Genomic DNA, 21,384 nt, shown 5'->3' with positions numbered 1-21,384 from the left:
CGAAAAGCCAAAAACATCACTGCTCTAGAGGAGATCTGCATGGAGGAATGGGCCAACATACCAACAACAGTGTGTGGCAACCTTGTGAAGACTTACAGAAAACGTTTGACCTCTGTCATTGCCAACAAAGGATATATTACAAAGTATTGAGATGAAATTTTGTTTCTGACCAAATACTTATTTTCCACCAGAATATGCAAATAAAATGATAAAAAAACAGACAATGTGATTTTCTGGATTTTTTTTTCTCAGTTTGTCTCCCATAGTTGAGGTCTACCTATGATGTAAATTACAGACGCCTCTCATCTTTTTAAGTGGTGGAACTTGCACTATTGCTGACTGACTAAATACTTTTTTGCCCCACTGTATATATATATATATAGACTGTATATATGTTTTCATGAATATATGAACCCATTATGTGTTCATTTTTCAAGCCGGCAAGAAAATCTTGCCATACGGATGCCATACAGATGTCACACAGTTGCTTACATGCAAGAAAATTGCATCCTCGCACTGCACATGGATGACATATGGATCACTGTTCAGGGAACATTTATGCGATTCTCATCCGTGTAAAACGAACCAATTTTTTTATACATTGTGTGTGACTCCGGCCTAAAGAAGAAGAAGTTACAGGTCTGTGAGATCCAGAAATCTTGCATGTTTTAGGTGACCAAATACTTATTTTTCACCAAAATTTGCAAAGCAAATCTTGCCAAATTAGACAAGGTGATTTTCTGGATTTGTTTTCTCATTTTGACTCTCATAGTGGTGGTCTACCTATGATGTCAATTACAGGCTTCTCTCATTTTTTTTTTTAAGTGGGAGAACTTGCACAATTAGTGGCTGACTAAACACTTTTTCCCCACTGTATGTGAAAAAACTAAAGTGTTATTCCTAAAACGCTAAACAGAAATATCAACAAAAACCTAAATAAATAGGATCAAATTATATGTATTTTTATAATTTTCTTAAAATACAAATATTCACATGAATAAACTTGTATTTATTATTATAATTTATTATGCATTGCTTATATAGTGCTATCATATTCCACGGCGCTTTACATACATTATCATCACTGTACCCATTGGGGCTCACAATCTAAATTCCCCTTCAGTATGTCTTTGGAATGTGGGAGGAAACCAGAGTATCTGGAGGAATCCCACGCAAACACAGGGAGAACATACAAACTCCTTGCAGATGTTGTCCTTGATGGGATTTCAACCCAGGACTCCAGCGCAGCAAAGCAACAGTGCTAACAATTGAGCTACTGTGCTGCATATTGTAATGTAACATAGCATAAATAACACTGTTCTACAGATTTTCAAAAATTCTCAGGTTCAGTTATGAAATGAGCTATTTCTTAACAATTTTGACCTCTTGAATTTAAATCTGACAATGAAAACTTTTATGTGGCTCTTGTTTCTAAATCAGAGTTGAGTTTTCTTTTTACTGCTACATACTGTATATTGTAATTAATGCATAAAAGTTTCAGTACTTTGAAACATTATTGTTTTTGCAAGTCTAAAGATGCAGAATATTTTGTTATGCCAATTTTCTGATATTCATTTAGAGGAAGCCTATCAAAAATTCAATAACTAAAACATGTCTAAACACTGTTGCGAATTATAAACAAATACAGAAATTGCACTACAAAATGTGGTCCTCATTCTATGACAAGTCTTATGCTTGTATCTTGTACTCATGCATCGAATCATCTCTTACAATTGTTCAACAGTAATCTGAAAGCACTGATGGACTCCATTTTCCTTGATATGTTTTTTCCATTGCCACAATATGTTGGTGAAATCTCTCACCATGCTCTTCGCTCACTGCTCCCCAGCTTGATGGAAAGCAGTCTAGGTGCAAATGTAAGAAAAAAATCTTTAAGGACATTTTATAGCAAAGCTCTTTATATGTTTTGTGATTTTCCACCAACTCTTCATAGTTATTTGCTCTTGAGTTTCCCAAAAAATTAGTTACCACCATTAGTGTGATTTCTACTCATACAGCCTATTTCTTGCTCTGCAGCAAACTCCTCATCTTGAAGAAGCTTAAGAATCTGAGGTTCAATAAGGAATCCTTCTGTTATCTTTGCTTCAGTCAACCATGGAAATTTATCAATGAGATACTTATTTATTTTACTCGCATATATATATGTAGATTACTGTTTTCTTAATGTCACTAGTATATTTACTATACCTTATAACAATGATGCTGCTCCATGGAAACTATATGTGCTACAGAAAAACTATATACATTTTTGAAATCAGGATAAAAAGATTATTCAGAAAAGTACAAAGTCACCTGTGATGATTATAAAAAATATTTTTTTGTAGACCTGTGTTATGCTGTAACTACAGTGGGTGCTAGTTCCTATTGTAACAAATCAATTTTAGTGAAGAGCGAATACATTCGGCACTATTCGTTACTCACACGAACAGTATGCTATTCGGGCTATTCGTTACACAGCAAGTAATTAGCTATTTGCCTCGGTATATTCGAGTGACCTGCCCAGCATGTTTTGTGCCTTATTTGCAGCCAAATAACATGCTGGGCTTGTTTGCCAATCAAAGTAATGCTGTCGCCATCTTTAGTGTGGCATTACTGTGATTGGCTGGCCTTACAGCGCCATAGGGGATGTTTAAGCCCTGACGGCTCCACCATATATTAAACTGCTATATTTCTACAGCTAAATAATATTCCTCAGTGCCAGCATATACTAAACATCGTTTTTTAGAGTAAAATAATATTCCTTGCCTATTACCTATGATGTATATTTATCTAGCAGTTGTGCGACTGGCGCAAAGCCTGCTGAGATACGCAAACGTCACTATTTAAAAGTAATTTCTTTGAGTCTGTGAGTCTGCTGTTGGTGTGTCTCATAAGGGCAATATAAAATATTAATAACTCTGCTATTGGATAAATAAAGAGCATATATTTATCTATCAGTTTTGTGACTGGCACAAAGCTTGCTGAGATATGAAAACGTCTCTATTTATCAGTAATTTCCCTGAGTCTGCTGTTGGCGTGTGTCATAAAGTTGATATAACAAAAAAATACTCTGATATTGGCTAAATAAATAGTATATATTTATCTAGCAATTGTGCAACTGGCCAAAAGCCTGCTGAGATGCACATACGTGACTATTCCACAAAGTGCCACCACTCAGCTAGATAAAAGGCCAAGGTGTGCATTGATCCCCTGTATTGCAGTTTTTTCTGAAAGAACTTCAGACGATATAACTAATTTGCAGCATCTGCCATACCAACCTGAGAAGAGGCAAGAAAACTGCCAACCTGAGCACCACCAGCATGCAAAAGCACATGGCAGCCAAGCATCCCAGTAGGTGGGGGAACGCCTGGGTACAAAATCTGTGTCTGGGGGTGAAACCACTGCTTCTTTCCTTGTGTTACGGCCTTCCCAATTTGCCATCCAGAAAGCAAGCACTAATGCCTCCTGCCCACAACCTGCAGTTACACACACACAACAGTCAGCTAAAATGTCCAGTTCATTGTCCCAGTGCAGCGTTCAGCTGTCCCTGTCCCAGACTTTTCACAGGAAGCAGAAATATCCACCCACCCAGAGGCCAAAACGCTAAACAGCCACATTGCCAGATTGCTAGCCCTGGAAATTTTACCGTTTCGGCTTGTAGGAACTGAGTCTTTCCACGTCCTCTTGGCAGTGGCAGCCCCACAGTACTTGATTCCCAGCTGCAACCATTTTCCCGGTGTGCTGTCCTCAAATTACATAAGCACGTGTTACACAATATCAGCCTTGCTCTGGCCAATGTAGTCACAGGGAAAGTCCACCTAACCCGAGACATTTATACAAGTTCTTGTGGACAGGGATTCTACATTTCCCTAACGGTACACTGGGTGAAACTGGTGGAGTATGGGACAGAGTCAGAGGCTGGGACATCACACATCTTACTCACACCAAGAATAGCAGTCCCAACTTCCTTTAGGGTTTCAGTCTGATTTTATGCAAGTTCCTGTCTCTCCTCCTCATCAGCTGAAGTAGCCTCCCCATCACTCCCAGCTCGGAGCTCTGCAGCACTGCCATAGCAAGGCAGCAGCACACTCTGCTGAAGCTCATCTGCTTAGGTGATAAAGCTCACAATGCAGCAGAGCTGTTGTAAGGGGTAAAAGACCAGACAGATTAGTGGCTTTCCCCTCTGAACCTGCAACCAGGTCTGGTTGTGTGCGATAATGGGTGTAAGTTGTTGCCTGCTTTAAAGCTCGATAAATTGGTACATGTTCCATGCATGGCCCATGTGCTGTACTTGATTGTACAGTGGTTTTTAAAAACATGCCCTGACTTGCCGGACCTACTTGCCAAGGTACGTCATGTCAGTGCCCATTTCAGAAAGTCATCTCAGGCTTTTGCCAGTCTGGCAGTGCTGTAGCAGCGCTTTAATTTGCCTGGTCACCATCTGATTTGTGATAGGCCTACAGGCTGGAATTCAACCTTTCATATGTTGGCAAGGCTTATTGAGCAACAGAGGGCAGTGTCTGAATTCCAGCTTCTCAATGCACATCAGAGTAGCACTCAGCCCACACATAACATCTGCTGAGTAGTTGTGGATCTCTGACATATGTGAGGTTCTTCAAAACTTTTACTATTGCACCAAGATGGTGAGCACTGATGATGCTATTATCAGCATAACATCCCACTGCTCTGTCTATTAAAACATTCACTGCAGAATATCAAAGAGGAAGCTGTGAATGCCGAGCATGTGGCTATGAAGCAAGATTTTACAGTGGCTGATACCACACAGCCCAGCCTCACACAATATTCTCAGGCCACATTTTTGTGATGAGGAACACGAGGAGGAGGAACAGGAGTTTTTGTTCTGCACTACAGAGGGACTCCAAATCCCAGCACCATGCCTGTCCAACATGGATGGCCTGAAGAGGAGGAAAGGGAAGCGAAGCATTGTGAGTAGTGTTGAGCGATACCGTCCGATACTTGAAAGTATCGGTATCGGAAAGTATCGGCCGATACCCGATACCAATACAAGTCAATGGGACTCAAGTATCGGACGGTATTCCTGATGGTTCCCAGGGTCTGAAGGAGAGGAAACTCTCCTTCAGGCCCTGGGATCCATATAAATGTGTAAAAGAAAGAATTAAAATAAAAAATATCGCTATACTCACCTGTCCGACGCAGCCTGGACCTCAGCGAGGGAACCGGCAGCGTTGTTTGTTTAAAATTCGCGCTTTTACTTGGTTACGTGAAGTCCCGGCTTGTGATTGGTCAGGGCGGCCATGTTGCCGGGACGCGGACCAATCACAGCAAGCCGTGACGAAATTACGTCACGGCTTGCTGTGATTGGTCCGCGTCCCGGCAACATGGCCGCCATTAACCAATCACAAGCCGTGACGTCACGGGAGGCTGGACACGCGCGCTTTTTAAAAAGCGCGCGTGTCCAGCCTCCAGTGACGTCCCGGCTTATGATTGGTCACGGCGCCATGTTGCCGGGACGCGGACCAATCACAGCAAGCCGTGACGAAATTACGTCACGGCTTGCTGTGATTGGTCCGCGTCCCGGCAACATGGCCGCCATTAACCAATCACAAGCCGTGACGTCACGGGAGGCTGGACACGCGCGCTTTTTAAAATGGGCGCGTGTCCAGCCTCCCGTGACGTCCCGGCTTGTGATTGGTTGCGCCGCGGTCAACCAATCACAAGCCGGGAGGCTGGACACGCGCGCATTTTAAAATTTTAAAATGCGCGTGTGTCCAGCCTCCCGGCTTGTGATTGGTTGATCGCGGCGCAACCAATCACAAGCCGGGACGTCACGGGAGGCTGGACACGCGCCCATTTTAAAATGCGCGCGTGTCCAGCCTCCCGTGACGTCACGGCTTGTGATTGGTTGCGTCTCCCATGTGACTGCGACGCAACCAATCACAAAGCCGGGACGTAATTTTAAAATCCTTAAGGACCTGAAATTACGTCACGGCTTGCTGTGATTGGTTGCGTCGCCCATGTGACTGCGACGCAACCAATCACAACGCCGGAACGTAATTTTAAAATCCTGAAGGACCTGAAATTACGTCACGGCTTGCTGTGATTGGTTGCGTCCCGGTCACATGGGCGGCACGCAACCAATCACAAGCCGGGACTCACGTAAAGGAAAGAAAAGCGCGAATTTTAAACAAAGAACGCTGCCGCTTCCCTCGGTAAGGTGCAGGCTGCGTCGGAGAGGTGAGTATAGCAATATTTTTTATTTCAATTCTCTCTTTTACACATTTTTACATTAATGTTGTTTCGATACCGATACCCGATATCACAAAAATATCGGATCTTGGTATCGGAATTCCGATACAGCAAGTATCGGCCGATACCCGATACTTGCAGTATCGGAATGCTCAACACTAATTGTGAGGAGAAGAGGATGCTTAGTGTTCATCCTGGTGGAGACTCTGAATGTTTGACTGTTTGTAGTCTGCCACACATGGCACAGTTCATGTCCAGATGCCTTTCCCAAGACCCTCTTGTGAAAGACATTTTGTGTTTACTGGCTGTGCACCTTTTTTGACCAACGGTACAAGGAGAAATTTCCTTCTCTCATGTCGGATGCAGACATGCCATTTTCAGTGCATGCATGCCAGAGGGCTGTTGTTGAAGAGTTGATGAAAAGATTACCCTCAGACAATGCTCCTGGCAGAGGTACTGGCTATTTTCACTCACAAGCATGACAGGGGAGGGATATACACACCAGGTGCAATTCAGAAAGTGGGAACATGTCAACCAACTGGGCCATTTTCATGAAGCCGTCACATCAGCAAGGGCTATCTGTGGGTGTAACTATGACAAGGAGGCAGAAGTTGAAAAGCCATACCAGCGTCCTTCCTTATTCTTCAGTGTCCTTTAACTATTGGTTGTCCAAGCTGCACACTTGGCCCGACGTCTCCTTATATACCTTGGAAGTGCTGCCATGCCCAGCCGCAAGTGTGGTGTCTGAGTGGGTTTTTAGTTCAGCTTGTGCAATCATAACAGATAGGCGCACATGCCTCTCAACTGAAAATGCAATCAGGCTTACTCATCTAAAATTGAACAAGGGCCACATTTCCTCTGACTTTGTAAGCCTTACGGATGACAGAGACTCAGCATAAATGCAGCCCAAATGTTCTTATTTGGAAGTTGTCTTAAGATCCATCCCTTAACATACAAACCTATTTTGCTCTGGAAATCACGTTCTACTCCTCCTGCTTCTGCAACAAGTGCATAGTGGTCATATATGTATACCTCCTATAGGTAATGTTTTTTAATTTGTAAACCTTTGTACATTATGCAATATTGAAACATTTACTCCAAGTCTCTAGCAATTATAATAACTGCAAAATTTATTGTGAGGTTCACATCATGGTCTCCTTTGGCGTGTGTGATACAGACCCCCTCGGGTAATTTTTGGAAACCTTTGTACATTGCATAATGCTGAAACTTGTACTCCCTATCTCTAGCAATTATGATAATTGCAACATTTATTGTGAGGTCCCCATCACGGTCTCTTTCAATATGTATGATACAAACGCATTGGGTAATTTTTGGAAACCTTTGTACGTTATGCAATTCTGAAACTTGTACTCCCTATGTCTAGCAATTATAATAACTGCAAAATTTATTGGGAGATCCCCATCACGGTCAGAGTGTATAATACAGACCCCTTTTGTAATTTTTGGAAACCTTTGTATGTTGTGCAATGATGAAACTTGTACTCCCTATCTCTAGCATTTATAATAACAGCTAAATTTATTGTGAGGTCCCCATCATGGTTTCTCTCAGTGTGTATCATACAGATCCTTTTTATAATTTTTGGAAACCTTTGATCATTGCACAATGTCTACTCTCAATCTCTGTATATTCTATTATAATTTTTTTATTGTGTTATCCTTCTCATGGTCTCTTTAAGCGTTTATCTGGGAGCCTGATGTTGATTTTTGGGTCTGCACTTGGACATTGTGGAACATCAATGCATTAATATACTCTACACACTTTTTCAAATTTCAGCTTTACACATAATAATAATATGACTAATGAAACCTGCTCTATATATTCTCCTAGTTCGAAAATCTTACCCACACATCCATTTATAAAGAGAAATTCAACATAATACCTCTGTATGAATATGACATATACTGCTGACAAATGCAGCACCCCAGTAGATGGGAGGAAAACCTGGGTACAAAATCTGTGCCTGAGGGTGGACCACTGGCCCTTCCCCTGTGTTGCATCCTTCCCAATCTGCTGTCCAGGAAGCAGGTGCTAATGCCCCTTGTACACACAACCTACAGTTACACATACAGTAAGCACATTCAGCAACAACATCCACTTTTTGGTCCCAGCGCAGTCTTCAGTTGTCTCTTGTCAGCATATATGTCTCTTCCCAAATTTTTAGTTAGATAGTGCATACATATTCATTAGCACTTTACACTGTCCGATGCTGGACAAAGACCATTCCTGGCTTTTCCAGGCTCCTAAATGAGACTTGTGTCTCTTTACTAAACTGTTGCTTCCCTTAAATTTTCTAAATTTTGGTAAAAAAAATGGTGGTAGGGTATTGGACAGTTGATACGTTCCACAGACCTATTCAGGCCGCAGCCTTACACATATTGGAACATGGTCACGCTAAGGATTTTACATAAGCTCTGTAGCACTGCCTGTCACCTGAGTAATACACTCAACAGACCTCATCACTCTCTTGGACATATCCTGCAATTACTCCATTGCTACTCAAAACCATGCAAAAGATACATTCTGCCTGGTTGGGTACTTTCCAGAAGAAGTGCGCAGGCTTGTGCAGATTGGTAAATAACACTACTTACTCTTTCCCTTGAGGAGGCTGCTTCCAAGTAAAATGAGGCTTATACATGTTCCTGACATCGATTTTAGGCCTGACATACTGACCACTACTACACTACACTACTACTACACACTACACTACACTACAGGAATACAGGACCTCGCTTGCATACACTGTATTCAGAATTTAATTGTAATGATTTTGGTGTCTGGTGGAATCCAATTTACTGACATTGATCATACAGCTCTTCAACTCTTGTATTATATTCTCTTTACAGTGGCTTTGTCCGCTATGACAGTGGCTCTATTGGGATCCAGTGGCCAAAATGAAGTGTGGAGCTCAAAAAACTCAAGTTTCACGGCACCTGCTGGACCTCTGAAAATGTGAATCCAGGACGCATAATGACATGGCAGTGGACATTGTGGTGGTGATGGTGGCGAGTGAAGTCCAAAAATCAAATAAGCATGTTTTAGCTGGCATTGTAAAGTGATGGTAAATATGTATTCCACTATCTAGCTAACAAATTTGAATGATGGAGGCATCTCCCAAATGTAGGAGTGAGAGCTCTCTCAAATCTATGATACATGGCCACCTGAGGACCCTTCCCAAACTCAAGTTTCACGGCATCTACTGGCCCTCTGAAAATGTGAAGTGAGGGCTGCATAATGATGTGGTGTTGGACGTAGTGGTGGTGGTGGGCAAAACCCAAAATTCAAATGGTCATGTTTTAGCAAGCATTGTAAAGTGCTAGCGAATATGTGTTTCACTATCAAACTAACAATTTTGAATGAGGAAGGGACCTCCCAAATGTAGGAGTGAGAGCTCTCTCAAATGTATGATACAGGACCACCAGAGGGCCCTTCTCAAACTCAAGTTCGACTGCACCTGCTGACCGTCTGAACATGTGAAGCGACGGCCGCATAATAGTATGGCGTTGGATGTGGTTTTGGGCGAAGCCTAAAATTCAAAGGGGCATGTTTTAGCTGGCATTGTAAAGTGCTGGGGAATATGTATTTCACTACCTAGCTAACAATTTGGAATGAGAGAGGGACCTCCCAAATGTAGGAGTGAGAGCCCTCACAAATGTAAAAGGAGAAACTAAAGCCAAAATTCTACATGTGAACATATGCTAAAGGGGAGGTATAATTTTTTTTATTATTTTTTTAGTTTTATTTTGCATTAAATAGAAGTAATTATGAATGAAAGAATGTTTCTTAGCATTTTCCCCTTTAAAAATAGGTTTGGTTTGGTAAGTCTTCTTATAAATCCTTAAAACCGGCGCAATAGTCTGACAATGTTCTTCCCAGATGCCATATGTGAGTCAGAAAGGCATGCAGGCATCTTCTCCATGCTGTTCCCATTTAGTTTTAGCACTTTCTCATTCATTTCAGCTTTTTCCCATGCCCCCAGATCTGTATGTAGGGTCCAGCAGAAAAATATTCAGCTTTCCCATTGACTTGCATTGGATTCATTATTCGGAAAGAATACACGGATATTAGAATTTATTCATGCGGATTTTCCCCAATTCAAATATTTCACTATTCAATCATCACTAATCACTTTGCTTCCATCAGAATACACAGAACTTATGACTGTTTTAACATTCATTTCACACTTAAATAAATGTGATCAATGTCATATGTGTCACGAAATAGCGCAAATGAAAACTGTAACTTGGCATGCAAAAGATAAGCCTTCACATAGTTATGCTAACACAACCCTTTATATGGGGTTGATTAGAATCACTTTAAATTATAACAGCTGTGTCCTGACTACTGTTTAACGTCAGTTTAAGGCCAGGGTCACACAGCCATTGATTCTCTTATGTGAGAAAATCAGGGGCAATTATGCAAATACTCTTGTCATGATCTGAGTATCAGTGATCTGTGCTCCGATCCTCTCGCATGAGAGAATCACAGCACAGGTGCGGAGGAGATGGAGAAAGTAATTTTTCCATCTTCTCCATTGCCTTTGTCAGTGGTAATCACACTGCACTTGGATGATAGTGCAGACCGATGTTTGACACGCACCCATCAACTTGGCATGAGAAAAAAATTTGCAGATCTGAACTGCCCCATAGAATAACAATGGTCCAAGTGCTATATCAGATATCAGTGTTATATGCTCTTATGAGCGAAACCTAAGAGTGATTTGCTAATGCTGAACACAACCACATCATCAACTACAAAAGGGTGCACTGCTCACACTTATGAATCACATTATTTTTGTTGTGTTATTTTACAGTTTGTTTCTCAATAGAATTATACAGATAATGGGTGACAATAAAGGAGGGAAAAGCTGAAATGATTCTTTTTGGAATCTTTTATTTTATATGACAAAACCTGTTATTTTCGTATGGGTGTGAAGACTTCTCATATCCATTATATATAACAAAAATCATGGCTCCTTCAATACAGCTATGAAATATTAATACAAATGTTTTGTAATTAATGTTAAAATAGGCCATTACCTTAAGGGATTAATAAGTAAAATATTAATACATGGAATAGACCTGATAGGTAAATATTTGTTGATATTTAAATGTCAATTTGAAGGCAATGACTTAAAATGCAATTTAAACCATAATTTGACTTTATAGCACTATAGTATTATTACCCAGTTTATTGTCATTTGGGAGCCCAATCAGGGAGTCCTACAGTAGAGCTACCTTTATTTAGTGTACAACTGTAGTCTGTTACATATTCCTACCTGACTGGACCAATAAATACTCCCTTATGTTCTTACTTTGCTTACCTTATTCTATATTAATGTATATTATACCCCGATTGCATTGTTTTTTATGTGCATCATGTACAGCTCCTTACAATATTGGCTGATTTAAAGGTATGTACAGGAAACATCTTTTATATACTGGGGAACTCACCAAGTTTTTGAAGGAGAAGAGTCTTCAGGAAAACAACTGTGTTGTTTTTTAATTTATAAGGAATCCTAGTAATAAAACGCATAACCGAAACCAAGTGTAATACGCAGGTGCTGGTATGCAGTAACACAAATGCTGCAGACCATGAATAAGCTATATTTAATTAGTCAACAGTAGGGAACTCCATGCAGGTAGATAGCAGGGTAAAACGGGTACAAAACTAAACTGAATAAACGGTTGTTTAACTAACAGTCTTTGATTAACAGTTGACTTATCGTGGTTCCATAGCCTATCACTCTGTGAAGACCCCATGGATCGCAAAATGCGGTGTTCAGTGTACTTTCTGCTGCTGTCCTCGCCTAGCACATGGTCCTTCTTCTGGCAGCAGCTGGTGGTCTTCAGTTCTACACCCTGAGCCCCTAGTCCATATATCTGTGAAGTAGGAGAGTAGAGCTCCTCACAAAATTCCTCTTGGCATGGGTCTCCTTGAGCAGCCGCTGTGACCTGAAGGGTTGCGCTACAATGTTTTACTGGGCGTGCACCTCTCTGGATATCATACGACACCCGGACGTTTGTACTGCGATGCTCTGTCGATCTCACGCTCCCCTGTGCACCCGCCGGTTTTGGTGAGTTCCTCACTATGCCACTCACTCTCTTCATGCTGCGGCATGGCGATCCCCTCCAGGAGGATTTGCCCCACCAGTTCTGGACCCAGCACTTCAGCAGCTCTGGCAGCCCGGTCTTCCCTTCTACACTAGCATGGGTGTATGGAAATGTCTAGATGTGAATAATATGCATTTGCAAGTGAATATCATATTAGAAACCCAGAGAATGACTAGGATTAAGGAAAAGAGGTATCAAAGTTTATTAACAATAATATAAATAAACATAATGGTACAATAAACAAATGATGAGAAAAATGGCTAAAATAATAGAGATAAGGGGTTATAGATGGAAAAAACAGCAAACCACCTTATGAGGACTCGTATCGCTCCACACACTGTACTCCCAGGCGTTGCGATCTAGTTACAGATCAGCTTTAATATAAATAATAACAATCATCATCTTTACTATTGCTCGGTGCTTTATTTGTTGTAAACCACTATGGAATAAGTTGTGAGTATTATTTTTAATATGAGAAAGGTTGCCGCCTGCCAATTAAATTACATATGCAAATTGCCTCTTCTAAGAAAAAGAGGACTTAACTCTATAGCGCCACCTGTTGGAAGTAGCGATCCTACAAGTCACAATCAACCCTTTAATGAGTCGTGCAATATGACTTAGGATAAAAGCCAAATCAGTATCTCAATTCGCAGACATGGTGTTTCGGGCTGTTGGCCATCGTCAGTGCGAAGCATGAGAACTGATTTGGCTAGGTGAGAGGCTCTGGACTGGGGTCTAAGGGGTATCGTTTCTCCTTATGGAGAGTGACATACCATCTCTGACTTGTCAAGGTAAGGAGGCTTATTTGCCGTACAATGCTCCTCTGGGAATTTAAATATGCAAATTGCCTCTTCTAAGAAAAAGAGGACTTAAATCTATAGCGCCACCTGTTGGAAGTAGCGATCCTACAAGTCACAATCAACCCTTTAACGAGTCATGCAATATGACTTAGGATAAAAGCCAAATCAGTATCTCAATTCGCAGACACGGTGTTTTGGGCTGTTGGCCCTCGTCAGTGCGAAGCATGAGAACTGATTTGGCTAGGTGAGAGGCTCTGGACTGGGGTCTAAGGGGCATTGTTTCTCCTTATGGAGAGTGACATACCATCTCTGGCTTGTCAAGGTAAGGAGGCTTATTTGCCGTACAATGCTCCTCTGGGAATTTAAATATGCAAATTGCCTCTTTTCTTAGAAGAGGTAATTTGCATATTTAAATTCCCAGAGGAGCATTGTATGTCACTCTCCATAAGGAGAAACGATACCCCTTAGACCCCAGTCCAGAGCCTCTCACCTAGCCAAATCAGTTCTCATGCTTCGCACTGACGAGGGCCAACAGCCCGAAACACCATGTCTGCGAATTGAGATACTGATTTGGCTTTTATCCTAAGTCATATTGCACGACTCGTTAAAGGGTTGATTGTGACTTGTAGGATCGCTACTTCCAACAGGTGGCGCTATAGAGTTAAGTCCTCTTTTTCTTAGAAGAGGCAATTTGCATATTTAAATTCCCAGAGGAGCATTGTACGGCAAATAAGCCTCCTTACCTTGACAAGCCAGAGATGGTATGTCACTCTCCATAAGGAGAAACGATACCAATTAAATTACATAATTTCTTGTCTCAAGTAGCATCTAAGCATCTAACAGACATAACAATAATAGAAGCTGGTACAGAACGAGGCCGGGAAAGTGCACCTAAAAAAATGAAAGCAATTATGAAAAATGACTCCCAGTTAAAGAGTATATTGACATGTACTTGAGGTAAAAAACTGAGTACAGCTAAGTAAAAAAAAAAAAAAGGTGGACCATGAGCATATTGCTATGTGTATTTTTAGGTTGGAAAATAATAGTATTTCTAGAAAAATGTTAATTCAGGTCATGTAGAGTTAAATAACAAATCTAGATACAATTGCTCTTTCATACTTTTGAACTGAATATCCCTTAACATGGCAGTATGCTTGTCATTTAGATCTAAAATGTCATTTAGGACTTAGAAGAGGAAGCCAGGGATGATATCATCACTTGGCAGCATTACAAAACAAGAATGTTTGAGCATGTTGGCAACCAATCTATGGACACTTGTACTTTCACTTGCATTGTGTATCAATAGGCCGGCTCAATAAATTCACATAAAACCTAATCGTTTTTATAGACTATGAGAGGACAAAAACTTAAGCACCATGACTATACTGAAGGATATTAGATATGTAAAATGTCACATAATGTTGAGTGGAAGAGATAATCTTTCTAAATCATCACTACAAAAGATAGATTTTGATAGTAACTGCATCTGAAAATATAGGGATGGTCATTAAAGTCAGTTTACATGCTTGATGAGGACCTATACCTTTACACATACTATGGTATATTACAGTAAGGATAGTGCAGATATAAATAAACATGAAATAAATTAACTTTTTAAGAATAATGACTATAAATACATGAACTATGTCATGACAATCACAGTTCTTGGAGCTGCCATCCTGAGATTGGCAGCTCAGCATGCTGTGTTCTATTGAGACACGCCCCCAGATTCCAGACTGCTTGCTCGGCAGTGCCTCTGGTAAACAGAAATGTAGTAACCAAAAGAGCTCACCTACCAAACTATATCATTATAGAAACACGGAAAGTTTATATGAAGGGGCTTTTTGTATAAATATATGCATAAATGTTTCAGATGACCAAACAAATATAAATATTAGACAACGATAACTCAAGCAAAAACAGAATGCAGTTTTTACATGGTCTTTATTATTAACAGAAAAAGAACTTCAAACCTACATGTACCTGTGTGATTTCCCCCTCCCCACCCTAACACATAAATTAACTGTGGTTTATCACATCTTTGGGAAGCTGAGATCAAATTATCTAGCCACATGCAGGCCTGATTACTGCCAAACCTGTTCTCAATCAAGAAATCACTTAAATAGGAACTGTCTGACAAAAGTGAAGCAGAACAAAAGTTTCTCAAAAGCTAGAACTCACGCTGTGATCAAAATAAATTCTGGAACAAAATGAGAAACAAATTAATTCAGGTCTATCAATCTTGAAAAAAGTTATAAAGTCATTTCTCAAGCTTGAGGAATCCAGTGAACAACAGTGACAGCAATTGTCAACAAATGACGAACATATAGAACAGTGGTGAACTTTCCCAGGAGTGGCCACCCTAACAAAATTATCCCAAGAGCACAGTAATGACTCATCTAATAAGTCGCAAAAGATCCCACCGCAACATCCAAAGAACAGCAGGCATCACTTACCTCAGTTAAGCTCAGTGTTCATGACTCCATCATAAGAAAGAGACTGGGCAAAAATGGCTCGCATGGCAGAGTTCAAAGATGAAAACAACTTCTGAGCAGTAAGAACATAAAGGCTCATCTCAGTTTTGCCAGAAAACATCTTAATGATCCCCAAGACTTTCGGGAGAATACTCTGTGATCTGTTGAGACAAATGTTGGGCTTTTTGAAGGTGTATGTCCCACTACATCTGGTGTGGATGTAAAACAGCATTTCAGGAAAGGAACATCATACCAACAGTAAAATACGGTGGTGGTAGTCTGACGGTCTGGGGCTGTTTTGCAGCTTCAGAACCTTTTCCCTTAACTATAAAGAACTTCATTAAGTAACTGCATTTTGTGTTTACTTGTGTTATCTTTGTCTAGTATTTAAAGGGAACCTGTCACCCCCTCAGGGCGTTTTTAACTAAAAGAGCCACCTTGTGCAGCACTAATGCTGCATTCTGTCAAGGTGGCTCTTTTAGTTCGGGTCCCTGCAAATGCTGCAATAATCACTTTTATAATTTGTCCCTGATACCTTGAAATAGACATGGGGGCATGTCTTTTCCCCGGACAGAAATGCCTCCCAGCCATCACTCAGTGCCTCTGCGTGCCAGGCGCCACCTCCTCTGCCTTCATTAGCATCCCTGGTGCCCATGCTATTATCATGGATGACAGAGATGCAGTATAATTGAACAATGATGTTTGATGATATGTTGATTACACATTGTCCAGGTCAGAAAACTTACTGTCTTGCAAAACAGAGGAGCAAAAATTATGCAAATTGATTAGATAGTCAAAAAATGGGAGTTAACCTCATCACATCTTCTTCTTGACCTCTGGATACTGGTTTGAAGGAGAACAGTTGTGAACTATATAAGTGGGATATACCTCCAGACAGCCAAGACATCCAGACAGCCAAGAGATCCAGAGTTGCAAAAACTACAAAGAATTTTTACAAAACCACAGCCAGGAAAACTCTATAGGATAGCTGGCAGATAATGGCTCCATCATGAGGGTCACAGACTTGATATTCTACTGGATCCCAACTTAGGGGACCATGGCCTTGGCTGAAAGAATACAGATATGCAACATTGACCATTATTGAACCATCGATACTTTTGGGGTAGTCAAGATTTGGACCCACCGGTCACCTGAGCCCAATGGATAAGTTTGGGAAATTCAGGAATGGGACCTACTGGTCATCTGGCTCCATGGAGATGTTCAGAAATGCCAGGTTGCAACCCTCCTGTCACCTGGCCTTCTATCTCAATGGACTGTCAGCTTCCCAAGCTTGTTGTTACCTTCTCTTTGTGTATGCTACAGGTAAGGGTAGTCGGCCCTGGATCCTCTGACATTAGCAAAAGGGCGAGACTCTGTAATTTTGCACCATCTTGGGTATTCTGGTGGGTCTTTTCTACATGTTATTTGCCTGTTTTGGGATTAAATAAAGTATTGCCAAGCTGTTTTACCCTCACTGTGTTTTGTCTAAGTAGTGTTTCTCTCATGGTAAACATTTGCAGCGGTGGATGAACCATATTTACTGGGTGAAGTTGGCTACAGGGGTGGGACAACGGTCGGACAAAATGGAGGACCTTCTCAAATACCTGATCCTGAGCCAACAGCAGCAGCAATAAGTACAGCAGAAGACTAATAAACTCCTAATACAACAGATGCAACATCAACAAAGGCAGATGGATCTACTAGTAGGAGATGTCCACAGCAGAGAAACCACCCCTCCCCCACATCAAGCTGGTGACTTATGCATTCAGAAAGTGGTATGATGAGCCATGAAAAAGATGACCCCTTCGGATGATGTGGAGGCATTTTTAACTGTGTTCGAGTGGATGGCGGAGCGTGAGAAGCTCCCACCAGAGAAGCGGTGCTGGCGCCCTATTTCACTAGTGAGCCCCAGAAGGTCTATCATGATTTGGCGCTACAGGATGCACAGGATTATGCCAAGTTGAAAATAGAGATATTGGCACGCACATGGGTCACTATGTCTGTTATAGCCCAAAGGGTTCATCACTGGGCGTATTATGGTGATAAACCTCCACGCTCGCAAATATTTGACTTATTGCATTTGATCCAGAAATGGTTGCAGCTGGAGTCCTCCTCTTTAGCCAAGATGGTCGAACGGATGGTCAGGGACAGGTTTATTCACTCTCTCACCAGGCCGGTTGCCCAGGTAGACCGATGGAATGCGGATAACCTGGTGAACCTCATCGAAAGGTACCATGTGGTCGAAAGTGGGGTTCCTGTTGTTCTGGCACCTCAGGGGCTCTGCCAATGTGACATGACACCCTCAAATCATTCCAGCAAAATCTGAACTCCAATATGGCACCTCTTCCTTTCTGAGCTTTGCACTGTTCCTTAAAAGTAGTATTCCCCCAGTATGGTGTAACGGCATACTCAGGAAAAATTGCAACATACATTGTAGGGTGCAATTTCTCTTGTTACCCTTATGAAAATGCAAAATTTGGGTCCAAAATAACATTTTGGCTGGGAAAATACTAGTGACTGCAACATACTGGTGACTGTAAAGTACTGGTCACTACAGCAGCAGTTTTCAATTTTTACTCTGCAAAATTAATTCCTCCTTGTTTCAGGAACAAACAAGTCAAAGGAGTCAAAATCGTTACTACACCTGTAGATAAATTCCCCAAGGGGTATATTCTCCAAAATGGGGTCACTTGAGAGGGGAATTCTGCATTTCTAGTAATTAGGGACTCTGTATATGGAGTCTGCAAACTGTTCTAGGAACATCTGCGCTCCAGGGGACAAATAGCTTCCTCCCGAGTCTCTCCGTATGGCCAAGTAGTACTGTACAGTAGTACTGTACAGCCACATATGGGGTATTGCCATGTATAGTAGACATTGTAGGACAAATTTTGGTGCCATTTTTACCCACTTCTTGTGTGAAAATGTAAAATCTGGGGCCAAAACTAAATTTTGGTGGTAAAATTGTAGTTATTTTTAATTCAGTTCCCAATGGTAGAAAATTTTTTAACACACCGTCATGTCAATATGATCACTGGACCCCTAAAGGATGTAGCTCAGAGGTGTAGTTTGTAAAATAGGGTAATTTATGGGGGATTCTGCTGGTTTGGCACCTCATGGGCCCTCCTAGTGGGTCATGGCACCAGCAAACCATAACAGTAAAATCTGGCAGTCCTTAGAATCTGAGGTTTGCACTGTGCCTGAAAAATATTTCCCGATTACATGTAAGGTTTGGTGCACTCAGGAAAAAATGGACCTCAGTTTGTTGTAATAAAAATTCCTATTAGCCCTTGGAAAAATTAAAAACTTGGGGCTTAGCAACATTTTAGTGGTAAAAATGTAATTTATTCTTTCTTCTCAGCTTAATGATATACAATTCTGTGAGGCACATGTGGTGTCAATATGATCACTGCACCCCTAAGTGAATTCAATGGGGAGTTTAGCTTGTAAAATGGGCTCACATATAGGGGGTTTCTGTTTTTCTGGCACCCCAGGGGGTCTGCCAGTCTGAGCTCCAAAATGGCACCTCTTCATTTCTGAGCTTAGCACTGTACCTTAAAAGTAGTATTCCCCTACATATGGTGTAACAGCGTACTCAACAGAAATTTCCTACCCAAATTGCATGGTGAAATTTCTCTTACTGCCCTTAAGAAAATGCTACATTTTGAGCCAAAATGACATTTTTGTGGGGAAAATGTGATTTTTTTTTATTTTCATGGCTCAATTGTATAAACTTCTAAGAAGCACATGTGGGTTTAAAGTGCTCATTACACATGTAGATAATTTCCCTGAACTGTCTCGTATCCAAAATGGTGTCACTTATGGGGGTTTCCACTGTTTAGGCACATTAGGGGCTCTCCCAACGCAACATTGCATCCACTAATTATTCCAGCAAATTTTACATGCTCTGCCATGCGTCCAGTGTTTTTCACCCACATATATCGACAAGCTCAGGGGAAATTGCACGACAATTTTGTTGCCCATATTTTCCCTGTTACCCTTGTGAAAAAAATGTGGTCAAAGTAAAATTTTACTGAAAAAAGTAAAATTTTCATTTTTGCCTTCCACGTTCTAAAAATTCCCGTGAAGCACCTGGAGGGTTAATAAACTTCTTGAATGTGCTTTTGAGCATCTTGAGGGTTGCATGGTGCCACCTTTGGGTATATTCTATTATACAGACCCCTCAAAGTTACTTCAATGTGATGTGGTCCCTAAAAAAATGGTTTTGTTAATACAGCTGAAAAAATGAGAAATCGCTGGTCAATTTTCAACTCTTATAACTTCTTAACAAAAAAAAGTAAATGTTTTAAAAATTTTAATGAAGTAAAGTAGACATGTGTGAAATGTTTTTTTATTAACTATTTTGTATGACATAACTCTTTGATTTAAGGGCATGCAAACTAAAAGTTTGAAAATTGCAACATTTTCAAAATTTTCACCAAATTTCCCTTTTTTTCACAAATAAGCGCAAGTCATATTGAATAATCTTTACTACTATCATGAAGCACAATATGTCACAAAAAAAATTATCAGAATCCTTGGAATTCGCTGAAGCATTCTAGAGTTATTACCACATAAATTGTCACTAGTCAGAATTGTAAACTTTGACCTCGTCATGAAGGTGCAAACAGCCTTGGGGGTAAAGGGGTTAAGCTTATTATACTTATAAACTTCCCTAGTTTTTGCATAAGAAATAACAATTCACTCATCTCTAGTTTTGATGCTAATCAAATTTACTTTAAATGTTATGAAATTTACAGGTCCTAGCAAATTCGAATAATTGATTTTAATTTCCGATTTCAACAAATTGCCAAAAAATTCTACTTCCATTTTACAGAAGTATGCATTAGGTACAGGAGATTAACATGTCCTTAGGTGCAACCGTGTAGGCTACCCCATAATGACTTGCAGCTAGCACATCATATACAGTGGGGAAAACAATTATGTGAAATACGGCGACTAAACCATATTGAAAGGTGAATGGGGTCATGTATGGCAAGATTTTGGCCAACAACCTCCTTCCCTCAGAGCATTGAAGAAGGTTCATCACTGGGTCTTCCAGCATGACAATGACCCAAAACATACAACAATGCAGCTAAGATTGACTCCATAAGAAGAATTTCAAGGTCCTGAAGTTGCCTAGCCAGCCTCCAGACCTGAACCCAATAAAAAAAAATCTTTGGAGGGAGCTGAAACTCGATGTTGCCAAGCAACACCCCTGAAACCTGAAAGATCTGGGAAGATCTATATGGAGAAATGAGCCACAATCTCTGCAGCAGTGTGTGCAAGCTTGGTCAAGAACTGCGGGAAATATCTGACCTCTATAATTGAATTTTGTAGAAAGAGGCTGTCTCTCACAGTTGAAGTGTACCTACGATAAAAATTACAGACCTCTCCATTCTTTGAAACAGAAGTCAAATAAGCAGTTTATGTCCCTAAGGCCGAGAGAGAAGAACATCGTACTCCCTGTATAAATTCACCAAATTGCATAGTGACTACATGGAATAATCCCAAAAGTATATACACCAAGAGATACAAGTATGAAAACACCACAAAAAGTATAAAAGCAAAATAGTTTTTATTGAACAAATATTACATAAAAAATGCAATTGCAGTATACATTATAACACAGAGAGGGTAAAAAGATGAGGAGACATGCTGGTACAACAGGGAGAGAGTGAGCACAAAGGTAACCAAGGGTGAGTGGGATCATACACCTCTGGCAAAAATTAAGAGACCACCACATCAAAAACC

Source organism: Ranitomeya variabilis, chromosome 2, assembly GCF_051348905.1.
Source record: "Ranitomeya variabilis isolate aRanVar5 chromosome 2, aRanVar5.hap1, whole genome shotgun sequence".
NCBI lineage: Eukaryota > Metazoa > Chordata > Amphibia > Anura > Dendrobatidae > Ranitomeya > Ranitomeya variabilis.
This window is presented reverse-complemented; position numbering follows the sequence as displayed.